We start from the raw sequence: 25,646 nt of genomic DNA on the forward strand, positions 1-25,646 counted from the left end.
GTCTTACATTTAGATCATTAATCCATTTTGAGTTTATTTTTGTGTATGGTGTTAGAAAGGGTTCTAGTTTCATTCTTTCACAAGTGGTTGACCAGTTTTCCCAGCACCACTTGTTAAAGAGATTGTCTTTTTTCCATTGTATATCCTTGCCTCCTTTGTCAAAGATAAGGTGTCCGATTGTCTTTTTTCCATTGTATATCCTTGCCTCCTTTGTCAAAGATAAGGTGTCCATAGGTTCGTGGATTTATCTCTGGGCTTTCTGTTCTGTTCCATTGATCTATATTTCTGTCTTTGTGCCAGTACCATTCTGTCTTGATGACTGTGGCTTTGTAGTAGAGTCTGAAGTCAGGCAGGTTGATTCCTCCAGTTCCATTCTTCTTTCTCAAGATCACTTTGGCTATTTGAGGTTTTTTGTATTTCCATACATATTGTGAAATTATTTGTTCTAGTTCTGTGAAAAATACCGTTGGTAGCTTGATAAGGACTGCATTGAATCTATAGATTGCTTTGGGTAGAATAGCCATTTTGACAATATTGATTCTTCCAATCCATGAACACGGTATGTTTCTCCATCTGTTTGTGTCCTCTTTGATTTCTTTCATCAGTGTTTTATAGTTTTCTATATTTAGGTCTTTCGTTTCTTTAGGTAGATATGCTCCTAAGTATTTTATTCTTTTTGTTGCAATGGTGAATGGTATTGTTTCCTTAATTTCTCTTTCTGTTTTTTCATTGTTAGTATATAGGAAAGCAAGGGATTTCTCTGTGTTAATTTTATATCCTGCAACTTTACTATATTCATTGATTAGCTCTAGTAATTTTCTGGAAGAGTCTTTAGGGTTTTCTATGTAGAGGATCATGTCATCTGCAAACAGCGAGAGTTTCACTTCTTCTTTTCCTATCTGGATTCCTTTTACTTCTTTTTCTGCTCTGATTGCTGTGGCCAAAACTTCCAACACTATGTTGAATAGTAGTGGTGAGAGTGGGCATCCTTGTCTTGTTCCTGATTTCAGAGGAAATGCTTTCAATTTTTCACCATTGAGGGTGATGCTTGCTGTGGGTTTGTCATTTATAGCTCTTATTATGTTGAGGTATGTTCCTTCTATTTCTGGAGAGTTTTAATCATAAATGAGTGTTAAATTTTGTCAAAGGCTTTCTCTGCATCTATTGAGATAATCATATGGTTTTTATCTTCCAATTTGTTAATGTGGTGTATTACATTGATTGATTTGCGGATATTAAAGAATCCTTGCATTCCTGGGATAAAGCCCACTTGGTCATGGTGTATGATTTCTTTTAATATGTTGTTGGATTCTGTTTGCTAGAATTTTGTTAAGGATTTTTGCATCTATGTTCATCAGTGATATTGGCCTGTAGTTTTCTTTTTTTTTGTGGAATCTTTGTCTGGTTTTGGAATTAGGGTGATGGTGGCCTCATAGAATGAGTTTGGAAGTTTACCTTCATCTGCAATTTTCTGGAAGAGTTTGAGTAAGATAGGTGTTAGCTCTTTCCTAAATTTTTGGTAGAATTCAGCTGTGAAGCCATCTGGTCCTGGGCTTTTGTTTGCTGGAAGATTTTTATTACAGTTTTGATTTCCTTGCTTGTGATGGTTCTGTTAAGATCTTCTATTTCTTTCTGGTTCAGTTTTGGAAAGTTATACTTTTCTAAGAATTTGTCCATTTCATCCAAGTTTTTAAAGAGATGGTTCGGCTATCTGAAACTGAGCCGAACCATCTCTTTAAAATTTGTCCACAGTTTGTTTTGATCCACACATCAAAGGCTTTGATGTCGTCAATAAAGCAAAACTAGATGTTTTTCTGGAACTCTCTTGCTTTTTTGATGATCCAGCTGATGTTATCATATTGATTTCTGGTTCCTCTACCTTTTCTAAATCCAACTTGAACATCTGGAAGTTCAAGGTTCATGTACTCTTGAAGCCTGTCTTGCTCCTTGAAAGAAAATCTATGACAAACGTAGACAGCATATTAAAAAGCAGAGACGTTACTTTGCCAACAAAGGTCCGTCTAGTCAAAACTATGGTTTTTCCAGTAGTCATGTATGTATGTAAGAACTGGACTATAAAGAAAGCTGAGTGCTGAAGAATTGATGCTTTTGAACTGTGGTGTTGGAGAAGACTCTTGCAAGTCCCTTGCAAGGAGATCAAACCAGTTAATCCTAAAGGAAATCGGTCCTGACTATTCACTGGAAGGACTAAGGCTGAAGCTGAAACTCCAATACTTTGGTCACCTGATGCGATGAACTGACTCACTGGAAAACACCGTGATGCTGGGAAAGGTTGAAGGCAGGAGGATAATGGGATGACAGAGGATGGAATGGTTGGATGGCATCACCGACTCAACGGACATGAGTTTGAGCAAACTCCGGAAATTGGTTACGGGCAGGGAAGCCCGGAGTGCTACAATCCATTTGGTCCCAAGTCAGACATGACTGAGTGACTGATCTGAACATTATTAAGGATAAACATAGTCACTACATAATGATAGAAAGAGGTTCAGTTCACTAGGAAAATATGATATAGCTAAGCTGTACACCTTTAATAAAATAAGCTCAATATTTTCTCAAAAAATTGAGAAAAATCTATAGGCAGAAGTTGAATAATTTACTAGAGTTGAAGCTTTTGATATACTTGTCTTAGTAGCAATGATATAAATTAGACAAAAGCTACCAAAAATAGTGAAAGTTTGAATAATGACATTAATAAATCTAATTTAGTGGGCCTCTACAACAATGTAAAAAAAAAACACATTATTCTCAAAGTTTATAAAATGCATGCAATAGGAAACAAGATATTAGGCCATAAAGCAAAATTTGACAAATACAAAAGAAATAACTTTCTCTGAAAATAGTGAATTAAGTTTGAAATTAGTAACGAAAAAGACAGGTGAAAACTCCAATTTGGGGATATTAAAAATATTCCTAGTTAACTTGTGGTAACAGAAGTAATCATATTAGATATAACATTACAAAACTAAGTATTAGTAAATGTTTGTGTATATAAGTGTAGGATGGAATAAAAGTGGCACTTCAAATTAAATTTATAAACTTCAATGCTTATTAGGATGGAACAAAGATAAAAAATGAATGTGCTAAATTTTTGGTTTAAGGTATTAAGAAAACAACAGAACAGAGGACAGGATAAAATGCAGAAATCAGTGAAATAGAAAAAAATATTTATAATAGAAAAATAAGTAACAAAATAAATTTCTGGCAATGCCAGTTAAGGAAAAAAATATTTTACAAAAAGTTCCACCAAATGTTCAAGTTCTGGATAATTCTTGATACATGAAAAGACTCTTCAGAGGCTGCAACGAAAGAAAATATTCCAGAACTCATTTTAGCAGGATTGGAACAACCCTGTTATAAAGGAGAGAGAGAGAACCACAGAAGCAGAGATAAGGAAAGGAAGGGAGGGGAGAGAGATTGATTTATTATGAAGATAATGTTTATGTGATTAAGGAGGCTGAGAAGTCCTGCAATCTGCTGTAAGCTAGAGACCCAGGAAAACTTTGGTGATGTAACTCACTCTGAATCCAAAGTCCTGAGAACCAGGGATGGTGAAGGTATAAATCCCAGTCCCAAGGCAGAGGAGGTGAGATGAGATGTTCTAGCTCAAACAGTGAGGCAAGAATAAAGTGAGTGAACTCCTCGTTCCTCTGTCTTTTGTTCTGTCCAGTCCCTCAGTGGATTGCATTTGCCCACCCTTGCTGGGGAGCACCACTACTTTACTGAGTCCACAGATTCAAATGATAATCTCATTCAGAAACACTTTTACAGAAACACCAGGAAATGATGTTTAATCTGCAAAACCCATGGCCATCCAAACTGACATATATAATTCACTATTACACTGGCTAAGTATAATAAATCCAAAGTCTTTAGAGCAGATTGAAAGGAAGGGAAGAGCTCAAGCAGATGAGAGCTCCAAGGCACAAACTCAAATTGCTCTTTAGTGAGAATTCCTTCTCTCTTTTGGGAAAATCTCAGCCCTGATTTTTAATTAATTAATTTTTATTGGCATATATTTTGCTCACAAAGATTCAGGTATATAGCAAAGTGATTCAGTTATATATATGCATATATGGGAATATGTATATATATATTCTTTTTCATTATAGATTATTATGTGTGTTTGTTAGTTGCTAAGTCGTGTCTGACTCTTGGTGATCCTGTGAACTATAGCCCACCAGCCTCCTCTATCCATGGAATTCTCCAGGCAAGAATACTGGAGTGGGTTACCATTTCCTTCTCCAGGGGATCCTCCCAACCCAGGGATCAAACCCAGGTCTCCTGCATTGCAGACAGATTTTTTACCATCTGCGCCACCAGAAAAACCCTAATAAATTATTTAATGGACATGAGTTTTAGTAAACTCCGGGTGTTTGTGATGGACAGGAAGGCCTGGTTTGCTGCAGTCCATGAGGTCACAAAGTGTCAGACACAGTTGAGAGACTGAACTGAACTGCACAGGCAGGGACTACAAATTCATATCTAGAATGTGTGTCTATTCCAGTAAATACAAAACAAAACAAAACAAAAAAACCACAACTGCTCCTTCTATGGTGGAAGTGGTCCAGTGTAATCAAACTTCTATCAGGTAGCTCATCACCCTAGGGAATGCTGCCATTTTGGAAAAGTCATTTGTGATGGTGTTGGTAGACTGGGCACTCAGCATTAGCTCTAGTCAGGTAGCCTTGGTTAGTTAGAGTTCATAACTGTTGAGCCCAATCATAACCTCCATTGTTGCCACTGTGGCTACTTTGTTCATGAGCCCATTGGATATTTGCAGGGATAACCAGACATAGAGACTGCCTGAAATCTATAGAATGAGTCATTCTCTTCACTTGTTATTAGAATCCATCTCTGATTAATTACTCTGGTGAATATTCACATGGGACACAAATATCTGCATGCATTTGCTCATTTGGAGAGGTTTATCCATATAAGTCTTTCTCCAGACCTTCTCACCACTAACTTTCCAATCATGTTCTTCCTAAAGCCTTGATCGATCAGCTAAACCACTGGCTACAGTCCATGAAATGGTATAAACTCATGACTTTGACCATTTCTTCTTCAAAGCAAAATGAACAATCAAGTGCTCTGCATGAAGTTTTGCCCAAAGGGAGGAGTTCTGCCCTTTACTGTTTTTCAGTGTTACCTTAGAAAAAGACTGTAGTTCTATTGCTATCCACTTTTGGCTGGCACTTGCAATATCATACAGAACCATCGATAAATCTGGATCAAATTTTTTTTTCTTTCTTACTCAACTTGTTGTAGGAAACTCTGCATGAGGACATAGGTATGGACTAACAGAGAAAAGGAGGTGTAGTAAGAGTCAGGTATGTGTATATGGGGCACTTCCACACGAATCTTACTTGTGTACTCAAGGTTTGCTTCAGTCCCATCTCACATCCATGAATTTCATTTAGTATTGGAGTCTGGAGGTGCACGCCCAGCTCTATAGTTTGATGGGTTGGATAACATCCAGTTCAGGTTGTATAGTTACTTGTAACCCAGAGTCAAGTAGTCAGTCTCTACTAAGGGCCAGTAACATGCTAAAAAACTGATTCTTGAAAGGAGAGCTTTTCACAGATGGCATGGCTTTGCTCCAAAGTCTTAAGGGTCTGTGTTGTAATTTACTTATACGGAGCTGCCAAAATATCCAAACAGCATCTCCATCTGTTGCTGACATCGCAAGCACCATTATATCTGTTCGATCACATGGTTTAAGTGTCAGGGTGGCTTGTAAGGCAGACTGGACCTGTTGAAGAATCTCTTGTTCTGGAAGGCTCTCAAATCTATTAATAGCAACTTTCAGGTCACTTAATAAATGACTCAGTGTAGTGTATCCACATGAGGTATACATCAAATGCAAAGAGGTCCATTTCAGAAGGCATGAGACCAGCAGTCTACCTTATACCTTGGAAAGGATATTTTAATATCTCCCAGATCACTAGACACCTAGAAATTGTACTGTGATTTTTTTTGCGAAAGGACATTAACAGAACAGAATCAAGGTGATTTACTCTGCAACAATAAAAAAAAAAAAAAAACAAACTACTATGCATAGGACCAGAACTTCAAAAACTGTGAAACTGACAAAAATAGGATTAAATCAAAGTGGATATAAAAATTGAGGGAAAAAAAACAGGAAAAGTAGATGTTACATTTCTTACTTGGCTTTAACAAATATTTGGAGTTATCATCAAGGGAAACTTTCTTAAAATAAGGTAAAATCACCACATTTATATAAACAAGGGCCAATTAAGTTACATGAGAATGATAAACTCTAGAACATACTTTAATAAACTATCAAAGAAACAAAAATACCTATAAGGTCTTTAGGAATAAAAACTAAAAGAAAAAATACTTAAAAGGCTAAGAAAATGTGATTGGCATCAGATTTCTTAAGAGAATAAGGCAACTGCACAAAATATTTACAAGAAACTCAAAGAAAGAAAGAAAATATGAGCCAAAAAATTTATATCCAGAAAATTTACCTTTTATAGATGAGGACAGCTACTATTTTAAACATAGAATAAATCAAGCAATACTTTGTTTATGAACATTTTGTCCAATCTTGCTACTAAAGGTTGAGATTTATCCAATCAAGGAATTAATGGTAAAAAGTTGTGATGGTGAACATTTATGCATATAATCAAACATTTAAAATAAAAATCAGAGAAAAGGGTTAAAGAATACTATGTAAACATTATATGTTCTGACAAAATAGAAATATTATGACTAGAAATGTGAGGCAAGGGGAAAGAAAGATAGTAGAACAGAATCATTTATTACAGTAAGTGGGGTATTTATGGGAGTCAAAGAACACTTTGTAAAACTGACAAACTGAGTAATATTCCATGGTGTATATGTATCACAGCTTCCTTATCCATTTGTCTGCTGATGGGCATCTAGGTTGCTTGCATGTCCTGGCTATTATAAACAGTGCTGTGATGAACACTGGGGTGCACGTGTCTCTTTCAGATCTGGTTTCCTCAGGGTGTATGCACAGAAGTGGGATTGCTGGTACATATACACCGTAGAATATTACTCAGCCATTAAAAAGAATTCATTTGAATGAGTTCCAATGATCTGGATGAAACTGGAGCCCATTATACAGAGTGAAGTAAGCCAGAAAGATAAAGACCAATACAGTATATTAACACATATATATGGAATTTAGAAAGATGGTAACAATAACCCTATATGCAAAACAGAAAAAGAGACACAGATGTACAGAACAGACTTTTGGACTCTGTGGGAGAAGGCGAGGGTGGGATGTTGCAAGAGAACAGTATCAAAACATGTATATTATCTAGGGTGAAACAGATCACCAGCCCAGGTTGGATGCATGAGACAAGTGCTCGGGCCTGGTGCACTGGGAAGACCCAGAGGGATCGGGTGGAGAAGGAGATGGGAGGGGGGATCGGGATGGGGAATACATGTAAATCCATGGCTGATTCATGTCAATGTATGACAAAAGCCACTACAATATTGTAAAGTAATTAGCCTCCAACTAATAAAAATAAATGGAAAAAAAATAGTAATGGGCAACAGAAAAATAAAACAAAAAACTGACAAACTAGTTAGTGAAAGGTTACACAAGGAGAAAAGGGGAGGTGGATTAAGAGTATTTTAGAATGTACAGCTATACATGTAACCACCAGAATTTAAACGTAAACCACCCTCTGAATAAGGGAAAACAAGAGAACAGTGAAGGTATATCACTTGTGACCACAGAAAAATAATATATGCATAATTATGAAGTAATATGATAAGAACATATTAGAGGAATTAGAAGAATCAAATATATTTACCTTATCAATAAATCTAAACTAGTTAAACTGACATAGTAGAAGGACAAAGATTTTTCATATTGGTCCATAGAACAAAACCAAATTTATGTTGTATAGAGACACATCTAAATAAAGAGATTCCAAACGACTAAATTTAAAGGGATGAACAAGGATATATCAGTTAAATGAGGGGAAAAAAATGAAAGAAAATTTCATAAGGCTGCTGCTGCTGCTACTACCACGCAAATAGACTACCAAACAAAAAGCATGAATTGAGATAAAATAGAACACTTTAAATGCTAAAAGCCTTGAGTATCAATGAAGATATAATAGTTATAAATATTTCTACATCATACAACATTGCTGTGACCTAAAGTAGAAACTGCATGAAATTAAAGGAGAAAGTAATAGACACATATTAATAAAATGAAACGAAATTTACTGTTAGTATAACACAAGCCAAATGGACAAAAACTAAGGATACTGATGATATGAACCACATTGCCAACAGATAAACCATATAAATAGTGAGTGAGCATGTGTGTGAAACATTGTGAAAGTAGAGAATATATATTCTCATTTACATATGGAAATATCGCAAAAATTGACCACAAATAAAGCACCAACAATTCTCATAAAATAAACATAGTACAAATGACCATTCTTATTACAATGCAACAAAAGTAGAAATTAAAGATATCAAGCTTAAGAGGACCCCTATCTGGAAAGTTAAAAATTTTTTTTAAAATGTTGGTTAAACAGAAAGTATAAACAGATGTTTGAAAAATAGTGATAATAGAAACACTATAAATAAAAAATGAGATTTAAATGTGTGATCACAGAAAAATGTACAGACGTAAGAACCAACATCAGTGCAAAGAAAATAATAGAAATTAAAAATAAACTTGTCAACTTATAAATCTAGAAAAAAGAACAAAATAAACCAAGACAAAGTACAAAATGTGGAATAGCAATAATAATAATACCAGTTTATGAGAAAGTAGGAAAACAGTAGAGCAACAAATAAAATTTTGATTGAGTTGTTCTACTGTTTTCCTATTTTCTCATCTGGAAGAAAAATGAACAAAATAGACAAACCACTAGTTAATATAACTGAAGTATGAGAGAGAAAGCACAAATATAGAAAATAAAAATTGACAAGAGAAATAACAGGTGAAATTTGTTTACACACACACACACACATATATATCTGCTTCATGCAAATTCATTTAAACACTGAGATAACTGGGAAATTATAGTATATCAAAAGTAACTGCATTAGTGACAAAAAGCTTAGAAGACCAAATTCCACAGAAGAAATTAAGAACATTATCAAAAAACTGTCTACTGAAACAAAATAAATCAAAACCAAAACAAAGAAACAAAATGACCAGATACCGATATTTTCAGAGGGAAAGTCTGTCTATTCAATCTTTAGAGATTGTCTCAATGCTATGTAAATTGTTTCAAAGCATAGAATATTAAGAAAAACTTCCAAATTATTTTTATGAAGCCGATAAAACATTTATATATCCAACTGGATAAATGTGGCTAAATAAAGAAATCAGAAAAAAGAACTTAGGAAACTAATGCAAAACTCCTAGATAAAGTGTTAGTGAACAGATTCCAACATCAAATTAAGAAAATAATATACCATGACTGAGTAGAATTTATACTAGGAATGCAAACATGCATTAAGAACTCTATCATTTAAATATATCTAAGTAGAACAAGACAATCATAATTATCCCCATAGATGCTGAAAAAGCCTTGGAATAAATCAACATATTCTTTATAAAAGAAATATTCCCAAGAATAACTTCTTTAGTACAAAATCCAGTATTTACTAATGAGAAAGCAATGGAAACATTCCCACTATGGTCAGGAAAAAGGCAAGAATGTTCAGAATCTCCATCACAGTGTATTGGAGGAATTAACCAATGCAATAGGAAAAAAAAAAAAAAAAAAAAAAAAAAAAAAAAAAAAAAAATTAGAGGTGCAAGAATTGCAAAAGAAAGGAAACTATTTGTAGATAATGGGAAAAAACTTTGACCTTGAGAATCAAGAGTATAACAAACATGATTCAGCAAGATGTGAGGATATAAATTTATGCACAGAAATCAGTTGCTGGTTAGAAACTATAAAGGAAAAAAAAAATCGACTTACAATAGCCACAGTAACACAAAAATTTAAATGCTTAAAAATATACTTTAAAAGTGTTCATTTGCAGCCAGTTAAGCCGACTGTGCTCTTTTCCCCATGGGGGCCCAGTGTGCAATGGCTGCAAACAGCAGCCTCCTTGGTAGTGTATGCAGCCTGCTGCCTGTGCAGGTAGCCCTGAGGGACCTTGGAGACAACTCTTCTTAGTGGGCATTCACGACTGGCCTGCTGTTTCCCAATCTTGACTCCAGACAGGTATGCACGGTGCCTTTGGAAAGCCCCAGGGCACAGTGGCCAGGGTCCATATTGGCCAGGTCATAATGTCCATCCGCACCAAGCTGCAGAACAAGAGGCATGTGATTGAAGCCCTCCACCAGGCCAAGTTCAAGTTCCCTGACCGTCAGAAGATCCACAAATTTCCAAGAAGTGGGGATTTACCAAGTTTAATGCGGATGAATTTGAGGACATGGTGGCAGAAAAGCGACTCAAGCCAGACGGCTGTGAAGTCAAATACATCCCTAATCGTGGTCCCCTGGACAAATGGCGGGCCCTGCACTCATGAGCATCAGCGCTGTCCCCTCCTTAATCACGCTCACCAATAAATGCTGTTTCCTGTCAAAAAAAAAAAAAAAAGTGTTCAAAGCCAGCATTAAGAAAAGTTAAAATAGTTCTGAACACAAAAAGGATAAACTTCCCTTATCCTTCGATGGAATGTCTAAACAAGATGTCAGTTTCCCTTAGGTTGATTTACAAGTTTGAAATGATTCCGATACAAAACACTACAAGTTGTTTGTATGACTCTAGAATACTGATATTAGAGTTCTTGTGGAAAAATATGCACATAAAAATATATGGGAAAACACTAAAAAGGGAGAGGTATCAGATACTAAAATATACTACAAAGTTTTAATACTTAAAACAGTATAGTGCTCAGCACATCAACAAACAACTAATGAAATAGAGAGGTCACTAATAGACCCAAATGCCTAGGACCCTTTTGTGTATGATACACGTGGAGCCTCTAATCAGCGGGATAAAGTTGGAACTGTTTGATAAGTATTTGGGGACAGCTGAACAGGCCTGTGAAAGAGGTAATATAGAACTATGTGTCATATTACCCACAAGAATATGCTCTCAAGAGATCAGTGATCTTGATTTATAAAATGGAGCTATAACTGTACTAAAAGATAATGTAGATTGATTCCTTTATAACTTAGGTGTATCTGTGTCTGTGTATTAATCTTCTAACCATATAGATCAGATTTCATGGAGTACTTCTTGGTGCTATATATTTTACTCTGTAATATGTGTTAATCACTCAGTCGTGTCTGACTCTTTGTGACCTCATGGACTGTAGCCTGTCAGGCTTCTCTGTCCATGGAATTCTCCAGGCAAGAATACTGGAGTGGATTGCCAGTCACTCCTTCAGAGAAACTTCCCAACCTTGGGGCGGAATCCTGGTCTCCTTCCTCACAGGCATATTCTTTACTGTTTGGGTTATTTAACTTTGGGTATGAACAATTCTAGACTATGAATTTGCTTTTTTTCTAAAAAGCGAATGTTTTGGTTAAGCATAGACCACTGCCTTGTTGTGGAGAACTCAATCAAGCTATGAGCTGTGCCATGCAAGGGCACTCAAGATAGATGTGTCATAGTGGAGAGTTCTGACAAAATGTGGTCCCCTGGAAGAGTGAATGGCAAACCACTCCAGTATTCTTGCTACAAAAACCTGATGAACAGTATAAAAAGGCAAAAAGATATGCCACTGAAAGATGAGCCCCTCAGGTTGGAAGGTGTGTGGTATGCTACCGAGGAAGAGCAGAGGGCAATTACTAATACCTCTGGAAAGAATGAAGTGACTGCGACAAAGCAGAAACTATGCTCAGTTGTGGATGTGTCTGGAGGTGAAAGTAAAGTCTGATGCTGTAAAGAACAGTAGAACCTGGAATGTTAGGTTCATGAATCAAGGCAAATTGGATGAGGTCAAGCAGGAGATGGCAAGAATAAACATCAACATCTTAGAAATCAGTGAACTAAAATGGACAGAAGTGGGTGAATTTAATTCAGATGACCATAATATCTACTACTGTGGGCAAGAATCCCTTAAAAGAAATGGAGTAGCCCTCATAGTAAGAAAAGAGCCCAAAATGCAGTACTAGGCTACAGCCTCATAAGTGACAGAAAAATCTTGGTTCATTTCCAAGGCAAACCATTCAACATCACAGTAATCCAAGTCTGTTCTCAAACCATTGATATTGAAGCAGCTGATGTTGACCAGTTCTATGAAGAGTGAAAAGACCTTCTGGAACTAACATCAAAAAGAAAAAAGAAAGAAAGAAAGAAAGAAAGAAAAGAAAAAGAGAGAGAGAGAGAGAGAGAGAGAGAGAGATGTTTTTTCATCATAGAGGATTGGAATGCAAAAGTAAGAAGTCAAGAGATACCTGGAATAATAGACAAGTTTCACCTTAGAGGTCAAAATGAAGCAGGCAAAGGCTAACAGAGCTTTACCAAGCTGGTAAAGCTTGGCAAACATGCTTATCCAACCACATAAGAGATGACTCTACACATGGACATCATCAGATGGTCAATACCGAAGTCAGATTGATTACTTCTTTTTTTTTTTTTTTTTTTTTTTGCTGCTGAAGGTGGAGAAGCTGTATGCAGTCAGCAAAACGAGGCCTGGAGCAGACTGTGGCTCTCAGATTCAGGCATAAGTTAAAGAGTGGAGGAAATCACCAGGCTGTTCAGGTGTCTGACCTAAATCAAATCCCTTATGATTATACAGTGGAGGTGAGGAATAGATACAAGGGATTGGATCAGGTAGACAGAGAGTCATGGATAGAGATTCATTTAGCATTTCACAGAAGGCAGTGACCAAAACCATCCCCAAGAAAAAAGAAATGCAAGAAGGCAAAGTGGTTCTCTGAGGAGGCTTTACAAATAGCTGAGGAAAGAAGAGAATTGAAAAGCAAGAGAAAGGGAAAGAAATGCCCAATTGAATAGCTTCAGGGACTAGCAAAGAGAGATAAGAAGGCCTTCTTCAAGGAATGATGCAAAGTAGAAAAAACTAGTATGGGAAAGACTAAAGAGCTTTTCAAGAGAACTGGAGATATCAAAGGAATATTTCAGGCAAAGATGGGCATGATAAAGGACAGAAATTGTAAGGACCTAACAGAGGCAGAAGTGATTAAGAAGAGGTGGCAAGAATACACAGTAGAACTGTAGAAAAAGTCTTGATGAGCCATATAATGATGATGGTGTGGTCACTCATATAGAGCCAGGTATCCTGGACTGTGAAGTGAAATGGGCCCTACGAAACATTACTATGAACAAAGCTAGTGGTGGTGATGGAATTTCAGTTAAACTACTTAAAATCTTAAATGATGGTATTGTTAAAGTGCTACACTCAATATGTCAATAAATTTGGAAAACCCAGTAGTGGCCACAGAACAGAAGAAAATTCAGCATTCTTCCCAATTTTAAACAAGGGCAGTGCTAAAGAATGTTCAAAATACTGGACAGTTGTGCTCACTTCTCATGCTAGTAAATGTTACTCAGTTGTGTCTGACTCTTTGCGGCCCTATGGTGTGTAGCCTACCAGGTTCCTCCGTTCATGAGATTTCCCAGGCAAGAATGCTGGAGAGGGTGGCCATACCCTTCTCCAGAGATCTTCCTGACCCAGGGATAAAACCAGATCTCCGGCATTGCAGGTGGATTCTTTACAGCTGAGCTACCAGGGAAGCCCCAACCTTACTAATATGGAGCCTCATGCTAGTAAGGTTATGCTCAAAATCCTTCAAGCCAGGCTTCAGTAGTACTTGAATTGAAAATTTTGGAGGTACAGGTTGGGTTTAGAAAAGGCAGAGGAACCAGAGATAAAACTGGTAACATTCACTGGATCATAGAGAAAACAAGGGGATTCCAGAAAAATATACACTTCTATTTCATTGACTACACAAAATCCTTTGACTGTGTGGATCATAATAAACTTTGCAAAATTCTTACAGAGATTGGAATACCAAACCACCTTAGCTGTCTCCTGAAAAACCTGTTTGTGGGTCGAGAAGCAACAATTAGAACCTTACATGGAACAACAGATCGGTTCAAAATTGGGAAAGGAGCTGGAGATAAGCCTGTATATTGTCACCCTCTTTATTTAACTCATGTGTAGAGTTCAGTTCAGTTCAGTTCAGTGACTCAGTTGTGTTCGACTCTTTGCGACACCATGGACTACAGCATGTTAGGTCTCCCAGTTCATCACCAACTCAAACTCATCTCCATTGAGTCAGTGATGCCATCCAACTATCTCATCCTCTGTCATCCGCTTCTCCTCCCACCTTCAATTTTGCCAGCATCAGGGTCTTTTCAAATGAATCAGTTCATCACATCAGGTGGCCAAAGTATTGAAGCTTCACCTTCAACATCAGTCCTTCCAATGAATATTCAGGACTGATTTCCTTTAAGATGGACTGATTGGATCTCCTTGCATCTGTAGAGTACATCATGCTAAATGATGGGTTGGATGAGCTACAAGCTGGAATTGAGATTACTATGAGAAATAACAACCTCATATATGCAGATGAACCACCCTGATGGCAGAAAGCAAACATGAACTAAAGAGCCTCTTGATGAAGGTGAAAAAGGAGACTGAAAAGCTGGCTTAAAACCCAGCAATCAAAAAACTAAGATCATGGTAACCCGTCCCATAACATCATGGCAAATACAAGGGGAAAAAATGGAAGCAGTGGCAGATTTTCTCTTCTTGGGCTCCAAAATCACTAAAGACAGTGACTGTTATCACAAAATTAAAGGATGCTTACTTCTTGGAAGAAAAGCTATGACAAACCTAGATAGCATATTAAAAAGCAAAGATATCACTTTACTGAAAAATGTCTGTATAGCCAAAGTTATGATTTTTCCAGTATTCATGTATGGATGTGAGAGTTGGACCATAAAGGAGGCTAAGTGCCAAAGAATTGATGCTTTCAAACTGTGGTGTTGGAGAAGACTCTTGAGAGTCTCTTGAATGGCAAGGAGATAAAACTAGTCAATCCTAAAGGAAATCAACCCTGAATATTCATTGGAAAGACTGATGTTGAAGCTGAAGCTCCAATATTTTGGCCACCCGATGCAAAGAGTTGCCTTAATGGAAAATACCCTGATGCTTGGAAAAATTGAAGGCAAAAGGAGAAGATGGTGGCAGAGGATGAAGTGATTGGATAGAATCAGTGATTCAGTGGACATCAACTTGGGTCAAACTCCGGGAGAGAGTGAAGGACAGTGAGGTCAGATATGCTGTATCCGGTCCCACCACTTCATGGCAGATAGATGGGGAAACAGTGGAAAGAGTGGCTGACTTTATTTTTCTGGGCTCCAAAATCACAGCAGATGGTGACTGCAGCCATGAAATTAAAAGATGCTTATTCCTTGAAAGGAAAGTCATGACCAACCTAGACAGTATATTAAAAAGCTGAGACATTACTTTGCCAACAAAGGTCTATCTAGTCAAGGCTATGGTTTTTCCAGTGGTCATGTATGGATGTGAGAGTTGGACTATAAAGAAAACGAAGCACCGAAGAATTGATGCTTTTGAACTGTAGTGTTGGAGAACACTCTTGAGAGTCCCTTGGACTGCAAGGAGATCCAACCAGTCCATCCTGAAGGAGATCAGTCCTGGGTGTTCATTGGAAGGACTGATGTTGAAGCTGAAACTCCAATACTTTGGCTACCTGATGCGAAGAGTTGATTCATTTGAAAAGACCCTGATGCTGGGAACGATTGAGGACAGGAGGAGAAGGGGATGACAGAGCATGAGATGGTTGGATGGCATCACCGACTTGATGGGCATGAGTTTGGGTGGACTCCAGGAGTTGGTGATGGACAGGGAGGCCTGACGTGCTGCAGGTCATGGGGTCGCAAAGAGTCAGACACGGTTGATAGACTGAACTGAACTGAAGGGGTTGCAAAGAGTCAAACACAACTTAGTGACTGAACAGCAACAACAACATTACTTAAAAATAACTGAAAGTAATTAATTGAATAAAAATACTACTTAATTTCACACAAAAGTTAAATGAATAGCCAATGTACCATAATTGTGTCTACTTTATACCACCCTTTATTATCCATTTATTTCAGCTCCTAAACCCTCAAACTCCTTTCAAACAAACTAAATTTTAACCCAATCTGTTCACTGACTGGTTGTGCAATACTGATTTGCCTCTTCATCACAAGAAATTAGGATAGAGGCTGAAATAGAATGCTGAAAATTAAGGAAAATAATACCACAGAGAGTGGCAAAGCAAACTTGAGATAACATAGCAAATTTTAATTTATGTGCTTTGAGATCCAGTCTTTAATTATCTTTTCTTACTAGCCCCCCCAATCCATAATCCTTCACAAATCTAATTTCCGGCCATATCAAACTCTACTTAAACCCAAAGAGTCCATGAGTTGTTTCACTTCAGCACTGCTTGTAATCATAATAACAATGGGTAATGAATGTAAATGTAGCTAAAGTTCCACTGTCATCTGACTGAAATATCCCACTCTACTCTAGACTTAATTTAAGCATCAGTTATTTTAGCTTTCTTTTCTTTCTGTAGTCTCTATATAGTTGCATTTGGACCTTTAAATTTCAGCCATTTTATTTCTTTAATTATTTTAAAGTCTGACTCTTCCAGGATTTCTCCAGAATAAAGCTTCTTCATCTCCAGCATGGTGCCCAATGTTTGACCCAAGCAACTGCTTAATAAATGTTTGCTAAATGGTAAGCATCAATGTCTGTAGAGTGTTCTACAATTTATAGCAAACTTTCACGTGCAAAGTCTTATGATTTTGTAAGCTTCCTTATGAGAAAAAAAGGTATATCCTACAGCTGCATCTACCTGCAATAATGTAGCCTCTTTCAAACTTTCAGAACCAGACCAGGGAACTACTGCTACCATCTACTTCACACATCCCCATATCCTGCTTGCCTTTTTATTTTTCAGTGTGGTAGTGGTATAGGAAGAACTGGGCTTTGAAGAGGATGCTCAGTGGACATGTAATTGTCAATCAGTGATACTAATAACAGCTAACATAGCTGCTTTCTCTCAGGCCACATTATAAACTTTTTACTTACATTAACTCATCTATTCTCACATCAGACATACAAAGTCTATATTCGTCTATTCATTTGTCACTTCCACTGTATAATCATAAGGGGTTGAATTTGGATCATACCTGAAGGGCCTAGTGATTTTCCCTACTTTCTTCAACTGAGGTCTGAAGTTTACAGTAAGGAGTTCTTGATCTGAAGTCCTTATTGCAGTGGAAGGGACAAATAGATTCAAGGTATTAGACCTGAGAAACAGTGACTGAAGAACTATGGATGGAGGTTCACAACATTGTATAGAAGGAAGTGATCAAAATAATGCCCAAGGGGGTGGGGGTGGGAAACTGCAAAAGGCCAAATGGTTGCCTAAGGAGGCCTTACAAATAGCTGAGAAAAGAAGAGAAGCTAAAGTCAAAGGATAAAAGGAAAGATATACCCATCTGAATGCAGAGCTCCAAATAAGAGTAAGGAGAGATAAGAAAGTCTTCCTAAGTGAACAGTGCAAAGAAATAGAAGAAAACAATAGAGTGGAGAAAACCAGAGATCTGTTCAAGAAACTTAGAGACACTAAGAGAACTGGACATGGAATGACAGACTGGTTCCAAATAGGAAAAGGAGTATGTCAAGACTGTATATTGTCACCCTGCTTATTTAACTTACATGCAGAGTACATCATGAAAAACGCTGGGCTGGAGGAAGCACAAGCTGGAATCAAGATTGCCAGGAGAAATATCAATAACCTCAGATATGCAGATGACAGCACACTTATGGCAGAAAGTGAAGAAGAAATAAAGAGCCTCTTGATGAAAGTGAAAGAGGAGAGTGAAAAAGTTGGCTTAAAGCTCAACATTCAGAAAACTAAGATCATGGATTCTGGTCCATCATTTCACAGCAAATAGTTGGAGAAACTGTCTGACTTTATTATCTGGGGCTCCAAAATCACTGCAGATGGTGACTGCAGCCATGAAATTAAAAGACACTCCTTGGAAGGAAAGTTATGGCCAATCTAGATAGTGTATTAAAAAGCAGAGACACTAGTTTGCCAACAAAGGTCGGTCTAGTCAAGGCTATGATTTTTCCAGTAGTCGTATATGGATGTGAGAGTTGGACTGTAAAGAAAGATGAGTGCTGAAGAATGGATGCTTTTGAACTGTTGGAAAAGTTGGAGAAGACTTGTTGGAGAAGACTCTTCAGAGTCTCTTGGACTGCAAGGAGATCCAATCAGAGCATGCTAAAAGAGATCAGTTCTGAGTGTTCAATGGAAGGACTGAGATTGAAGCTGAAACTCCAATACTTGGCCACCTGATGTGAAGAACTGACTCATTGGAAAGGACCCTGATGCTGGAAAAGATTGAGGGCAGGAAAAGAAGGGGAGGACAGAGGATGAGATGGTTGGATGGCATCACTGACTCAATTGAGAAGAGTTTGAGGAAGCTCCAGGAGTTGGTGATGGACAGGGAGGCCTGGGATGATGCAGTCCATGGGATTACAAAGAATTGGACATGGCTGAGTGACTGAACTCAACTGAAGAGAACATTTCATGCAAAGATGGGTATAATAAAGGATAGAAATGGTAAGGACCTAATAGAAGCAGAAGATATTAAGAAGAGTTGGCAAAAATACACAGAAAACTGTACAAAAATTTTTATATTCTTTGCAGCCAAAGATGGAGAAACTCTATATAGTCAGCTAAAACAAGACCGGGAACTGACTGTGGCTCAGATCATGAACTCCTTATTGCCAAATTCAGACTTCAGTTGAAGAAAGTGGAGAAAACCACTAGACCATTCAGGTATGACCTACATCAAATCCCTTATGACTAAACAGTGGAAGTGAGAAATATATTTAAGGGACTAGATCTGAAAGACAGAGTGCCTGATGAATTATGGACAGAGGTTCATGACATTGTACAGGAGACAGGAATCAAGATCATCCCCAAGAAAAAGAAATGCGAAAAAGCAAAATGGTTGTCTGAGGAGGCCTTACAAATAGCTATGAAAAGAAGCAAAGCAAGAAGCAAAGGAGAAAAGGGAAATTATACCAATTTGAATTCAGAGTTCCAAAGAATAGCAAGCAGAGATAAGAAAGTCTTCCTCAAAGAAGAAACAGAGGAAAACAATAGAATGGGAAACACTAGAGATCTCTTCAATAAAATTAGAGATACCAAGGGAACATTTCATGCAAAGATGGGCTAAATAAAGGACAGAAATAGTAGGGGCCTAACAGAAGCAGAAGATATTAAGAAGAGGTGGCAAGAATACATAGAAGAACTGTACAAAAAAGATCTTCACAACCCAGATAATCACGATGGTGTGATCACTCACCTAGAGCCAAATATCCTGGAATGTGAAGTCAAGTGGGCCTTAGGAGGCATCACTACAAACAATGGTAGTGGAGGTGATGGAATTCCAGTTGAGCTATTTCAAATCCTGAAAGATGATGCTGTGAAAATACTGCACTCAACATGCCAGCAAATTTGGAAAACTCAGCAGTGGACACAGAACTGGAAAAGGTCAGTTTTCTTTCCAATCCCAAAGAAAGGCAATGCCAAAGAATGCTCAAATTACTGCACAATTGCACTCATCTCACATGCTAATAAAGTGATTAAAATTCTCTAAGCCAGGCTTCGGCAATACACGAACTGTGAATTTCCAGATATTCAAGCTGGTTTTAGAAAAGGCAGAGGAACCAGAGATCAAATTGCCAACATCCACTGGATCATCGAAAAAACAAGAGTTCCAGAAAAACATCTGTTTCTCCTTTATTGACTATGCCAAAACATAGTCTGTGTAGATCGGAATAAACCGTGGAAAATTCTAAAAGAGATAGGAATACCAGACCAACTGATCTGCCTCTTGATAAACCTGTATGCAGGTCAGAAAGCAATAGAACTGGACACGGAAGAGACTGGTTCCAAATAGGAAAGGGAGTACATCAAGTCTGTATATTGTCACCCTGCTTATTTAACTTATATGCAGAGTACATCATGAAAAATGCTGGGCTGGAGGAAGCACAAGCTGGAATCAAGACTGCCAGGAGAAATTATAACCTCAGATATACAGATGACACCACCCTTATGGCAGAAAGCAAAGAGGAACTAAAGAGCCTCTTGATGAAAGTGAAAGAGGGGAGTGAAAAAGCTGGTTTAAAACTTAACATTCAAAAAACTAAGATCATGGCATCTGGTCCCATCACTTCATGGCAAATAGATGGGGAAGCAATGGAAATAGTGACAGACTTTATTTCTTGGGCTCCAAAATCACCACAGACAGTGACTATAGCCATGAATTTAAAAGATGCTTGCTCCTCGGAAGAAAAGCTGTGAAAAATCTAGACAGCATATTAAAAGGCAGAGACATCACCTTGCCGACAAAGGTCCATATTGTCAAAGCTGTGGGTTTTCTGGTAGTCATGTACAGATGTGAGAGTATGACCATAAAGATTCCTGAGCACTGAAGAATTGATGCTTTTGAACTGGTGGTGCTGGAGAAGACTCTTGAGAGTCCCAGAGAGATCAGACCAGTAAATCCTAAAGGAAATCAACTCTGAATGTACATTGGAAGGAATGATGATGAAGCTGAAGCTCCAATACTTTGGTCACCTGATGCAAAGAACTGACTCATTGGAAAAGACCCTGATTTTAGGAAACACTGAAGACTGGAGAAGGGGATGACAGACGACGAGATAGTTGAATGGCATCATTGACTCAGTGGACATGAGTTTGAGCAAACTCTGGTAGATGGTGAAGGACAGAGAAGCCTGGGGTTCTACAGTCTATGCGGTCACAAAAAGTCGAACACAACTGAGGGACTGAACAACAACATCTATTCATTTTGGTGGAGAAGGAAACTAAGACTGAGGAAGGTGAAGAAACTTGCCCAAGGACACAGCTCATAAATGGGAGAAGAGGAATCACACTAGTCTTTTTGGTTGGATCCCACTTCTTCACATGCCTATTGCAATATTTTTTTAATTCCAAATAATGACATGTAATGAATTTCAAACTAGTTCAGGCTTGTGTCTTGAATTTTAAAAGGTAGAAAATCTTAGAATGCATTTCTCAAAGTAAAAAAAAATTTCTTTCTTTTTTCTTTTTTTTTTTTTTTGTGAAACAGTTGTTTGAAATACGTGCAGACATAAAACTTAACACTAGTAAAGTTGTATGTTTAGGGTACTTCACAGAGACCCAGCTCTGGGGCCACAGGGGATACATGCAGCCATCTTCACATAGATCAAGCCATGTGCCACAGTGTCTATGTCTGCAAGAGAAAGCATCTGTTTCTAATTTGCCCACCCAGAGGGAGCACCTTTGAATAATTTTCACAAAGATGTCGTAAAAAGTAGCAGTGCCTCTATACAAACATAAGTGTGTACTGAATCAGGGTGTGAAATATATTCCTTACTATGGGCTATAATCAAAAGAAATTTTAAAAAATGTTTCCTACACCATGCCATTAACAAGAAGTTATGTTTTAAAACAGTAAAGAATAAAAGATATGTTAATTTCATATCATTTATTCTAAAGACAGTGCTTATTAAAGCTCAGTGGAGGCTGATGATGGAGCAGAAAGCTTCTGTGATATTTGTAGAATTTAGAAGTTGTTTCTTCAGTAGTTGCTCTGATCACAGGTTCATAAAACTCTTGTAAAAGTGCTTTCAGGACATGCATAAATTTTCACCATTTGGAATTTAGCCTGATTACTTTTTTAGGAATGTCCTATTTAAAAATAAAAGCTTTCAAATTTCTGTAATTGTAATAATACAGAGGAAGAGAAGACAGAGGAAGCAGAGAAGGGAAAGAAAAAATATGAATAGCAGCAGCTACTAGGTGTTGAGCACTTAAACACTTTGCATTTTATTTTCACAATAACAACATGAATAAGTCTTGCATTATCCTTACTCTGCACGAAGCTACCTAGGAATGGGGAACTAGAGTCTGCACAAGATCACAGAGCTATTAAGGGTTGGACCTGGGAGTTGAACCCAGTTGCTCTGGCTTCAGGGTCCAGATGTCAGCTCCTCTCCTGTTCTCCCTCTCAAAACTAAATAGAAAATTATTTTGGCCCCATAACAATTGCAACAAACTGTTAGGTACTATTCGAACTTTATGGGTTAGATTTCCATGAAATATTTGTCACTGCATGATAAAATATTCTATATAATCTCATCAGTAACTACAGACCACAAAGTGGTTGTTTTACTTTCCTACTATGAAAAATACTATGAAGAAAACAGGATATTTTTGTTAAATAATTATTGAAGACTGCTCAGCAAGCCCAAAGTTAGGCGTTGCCCTTGGGGGTGTGACATCATAATGTTTGCTACCTCCACTAAATACAAGCTTGTACTTTCAATGGAGCGAGTCTTTAAGAAGCCAAGGAAAGAGTGCTGAGACCTCATGATCTCATTTCGACACATATACCAGCAAGTGATAAAAACCTGAGAAGTGAAATAGAGAGCTATCAGTTGATAAAGAAATAAAATTGTCTCTAAATACTGTGCCTTTCAAAGTTTTCCTGGATACATTCCTGTGTCTGTAAAGACAGCCTTCCCTTCTTTAAAGACAGGGTCAGTCAAGGGCAGCCAGTCATTTATCTCAGAGGTGGCAGAAGTCTATAACTTAAGAACACCCCACTTGAAAATGACAGTCATCCGGATGCCCCTTTTATGATATCTTCTTCTTTCAAGCTGATAATAGCACAGAACTTGGTAAGGGCCACTCCGTGCCATGAATCAAATCATACTTCACAAAAGTCATTTCCTATTGATGTTGATGTGCCTGTTCCTCATTTATATTGATCAGTGGACATTTGTTTGCCAAGATAAAGCTAAAAGAGATTTCCTGGATGCCCTGTGACATTTTCAAAGGGGGAAATTCATTCTTTTCAGCATTTTGAGTATGACTGGGTTTCAGAAAGAGAGTTACAAACCTTCTACTTCAGAGATGTCTGGACTGGAATGGGGAAGATAACATCTCTGGGTCACTTCCTGTTTCCCATGGGCCATCTTTACAAAATTGGAGTATGTATCATTTTTAAAATGAATTTGGGACCATCAATTCATTCAATTCAGTTCAGTTGTGGGATTCTAATGCTTGTGATCAAATCTTGACATCTATCACATAGAATGACAATAGCTGGGTTTCAGAAAAACCTTAAAGTTTATAAAACCATGGTTCATGATACATGCTGAATTAAAAGTCCTAATGTGTATTGTGCATATGTGCATATGTGTGTAGTGCTCTTCGAAGCCAAGTAGAAAAGCTCAATGTTTATTTGGACAAAATATTTACTTACATTCAGTTCATAAAAACAGTGCTCCAATCTGTTGCACTCAGAACATTGATATCTATCTATACAACTGTTATATTACAATAAATATATTTGCATAAGCAGTTTACCAAAATCAAATATCTGCTTTAATTAAAAAGGGGTTATTTTCACAAAGAAGATAAAAGTCAGGATTAATGCATTTAGAAATGGAGGTTCAAACCAAATGCCCATTAAGGAACAGTTACTGTATTTCATCTTGACAATAAAATGTATAAGGGCATTGAGAAATTGACCTTTTGTGGTAATATTCTATGACAACACTTTTTTCCAATTGATCTTGGTGATACTTTGGGTCACATACAAATCTTTTATTGCCACCTGAAGAGGCCAGCAATCAAATTCAATCACCAAATTGAGAAGAACAAGATGCTCTTTTGAAGGTCATTGCTAATCTTCTGGGTACAAAAATCTGTGACCTTTCCTCAATTTTTATAATATTTACATTTCCTTTACTACTGAAACTAAAAATGCCCCTTTTATCAGAGGCCCTCTTGCGTTTTCATATTTCATGAAAATGTGCTGTCCATATTTTCTTCTTGATATTCTGAGACTTCCTTTCATTATTTTCTCTTTGTCCTTTCCCTAATGAAATTGAAATTTTCTAAGACTGAGTCTATAGTTTCCTCCTTTCTTTTTGTAAAGTCTCATGATTTTGTTTTTGCCCTTGAGTAAATGCCTGTTTGTATCACTTGTGTTATGATATCTTCCTATGTTTAGCTTTATCTTACTTTTATGCAGGGTTGGGATGGTTAAAATATTAAGTTCAAATCGATCTATAAAACAATGTAACAGCAAAATTTTAGAATACTAGAGCAAGAATATTGGTTCATTATTCAAAATATGTGTGTATGTGTGTGTGTGTGTGTGTATATATATATATATATATATATATATATATATATATATACACAGATGAAAAACTGAAGGCAAAGCAAATCTGCAAGAACAGTCTTAGAAATGAAGGAGTGATTGGACAGGTATTACTGCTATTCTGGTGGGAACAAATATCAAACCTGCACCACCAGTCCAAGCTGCTTCTCTGAAAGTTAATTCTAATTTCCAGACGTTTTCTTGATATCCTGTTAGAATGTCAAAGTCAACTTACCCTTTACCACAAGGCACATTTTTACTAATCATCACTAGATTTGCTACCATCCTTGATTTCTCTTTATGTTAGTTGTTGCCCTTGTTCAGTCACTAAGTCAAGTCCACTTCTTGCAACCCCATTAACTGTAGCATGCCAGGCTTCCCTTTCTTTCACTATCTTCTAAAGTTTGCTCAAACTCACATCCTTTGAGTAGGTGATGCCACCCAACTTTCTCATTCTCTGTTGCTCCCTTCTCCTCCTGCCCTCAATCTTTCATAGCATCAGGGTCTTTCTAATGATTTGGTTCTTTGCATCAGGTGGCCAAAGTATTGGAGCTTCAGCTTCAGCATTAGTCCTTCCAATGTATATTCAGGACCAATTTTCTTTAGAATTGACTGCTTTGATCTTCTTGCTGTCCAAGGGACTCTTGAGTGTCTTCTTCAGCATCACAGTTCAAAAGCATCAATTCAGTGCTCAGCTTTCTTTATGGTTTAACTCTCACATCTGTACATGACTACTGGAAGAACCATAACTTTAGCTATAAGGACCTTTGTCGGAAAGTGATATCTCTGCTTTTTAATATCCTATCTATGTTTGTCATAGCTCTTCTTCCAAGGAGCAACTGTCTTTTAATTTCATGGCTTCAGTCACCTTCTGCAGTATTAGTTGTATCACAACTGTAAAAAGGAAAAATGTATATCTGTTCTTGCTTTGGCGAGGCTCCTCATATTTTAGATTAGGTAAAATTCTTTGGTTAATAATGGAGCTATTTGTCCAGCTCTCCTTCCCTACTAAGACTATTCTTCTGGTTTTGCATTTGTCATTAGGTCATTATTCCTGTTCTTATATTAATGTAATTATTAAATAACCAACATAGGGCTTTATCCAGATATTCTAAAAGCCAGTCTTTCCTAGGCTTTTTAGTTCCACTGGATGTCATGTTTTAGCTTTTTCAACATTTTCTAATGCTTATTTTAACTAAGCCAACTGGTAGGATCCTAGGCAAAACACTATGTTTATTCCTCTGGGACATCCTCTATTTATCACATACTGTGAACACTATTATTCATCAACTCTATCTGCAGATCCAATATACTTTAGCTTCATCTAGTTAGAAGTTATTTATATTTGCATATCCTTTCATTGTTCAGAATTTA

At 37.3% G+C, this 25,646-nt stretch overlaps 1 non-coding gene across 1 annotated transcript; it reads left to right on the top strand.

Annotated features, from left to right (window-relative positions):
* The first annotated feature begins 10,038 nt into the window (after window positions 1-10,038).
* Window positions 10,039-10,173, top strand: LOC136156400 (small nucleolar RNA SNORA70). Its single transcript, XR_010660961.1, has one exon. It is a non-coding gene; the product is annotated as a small nucleolar RNA SNORA70 (small nucleolar RNA).
* Window positions 10,174-25,646: the final 15,473 nt, after the last annotated feature.

Source organism: Muntiacus reevesi, chromosome 1 (genome assembly GCF_963930625.1).
Source record: "Muntiacus reevesi chromosome 1, mMunRee1.1, whole genome shotgun sequence".
Lineage (NCBI taxonomy): Eukaryota > Metazoa > Chordata > Mammalia > Artiodactyla > Cervidae > Muntiacus > Muntiacus reevesi.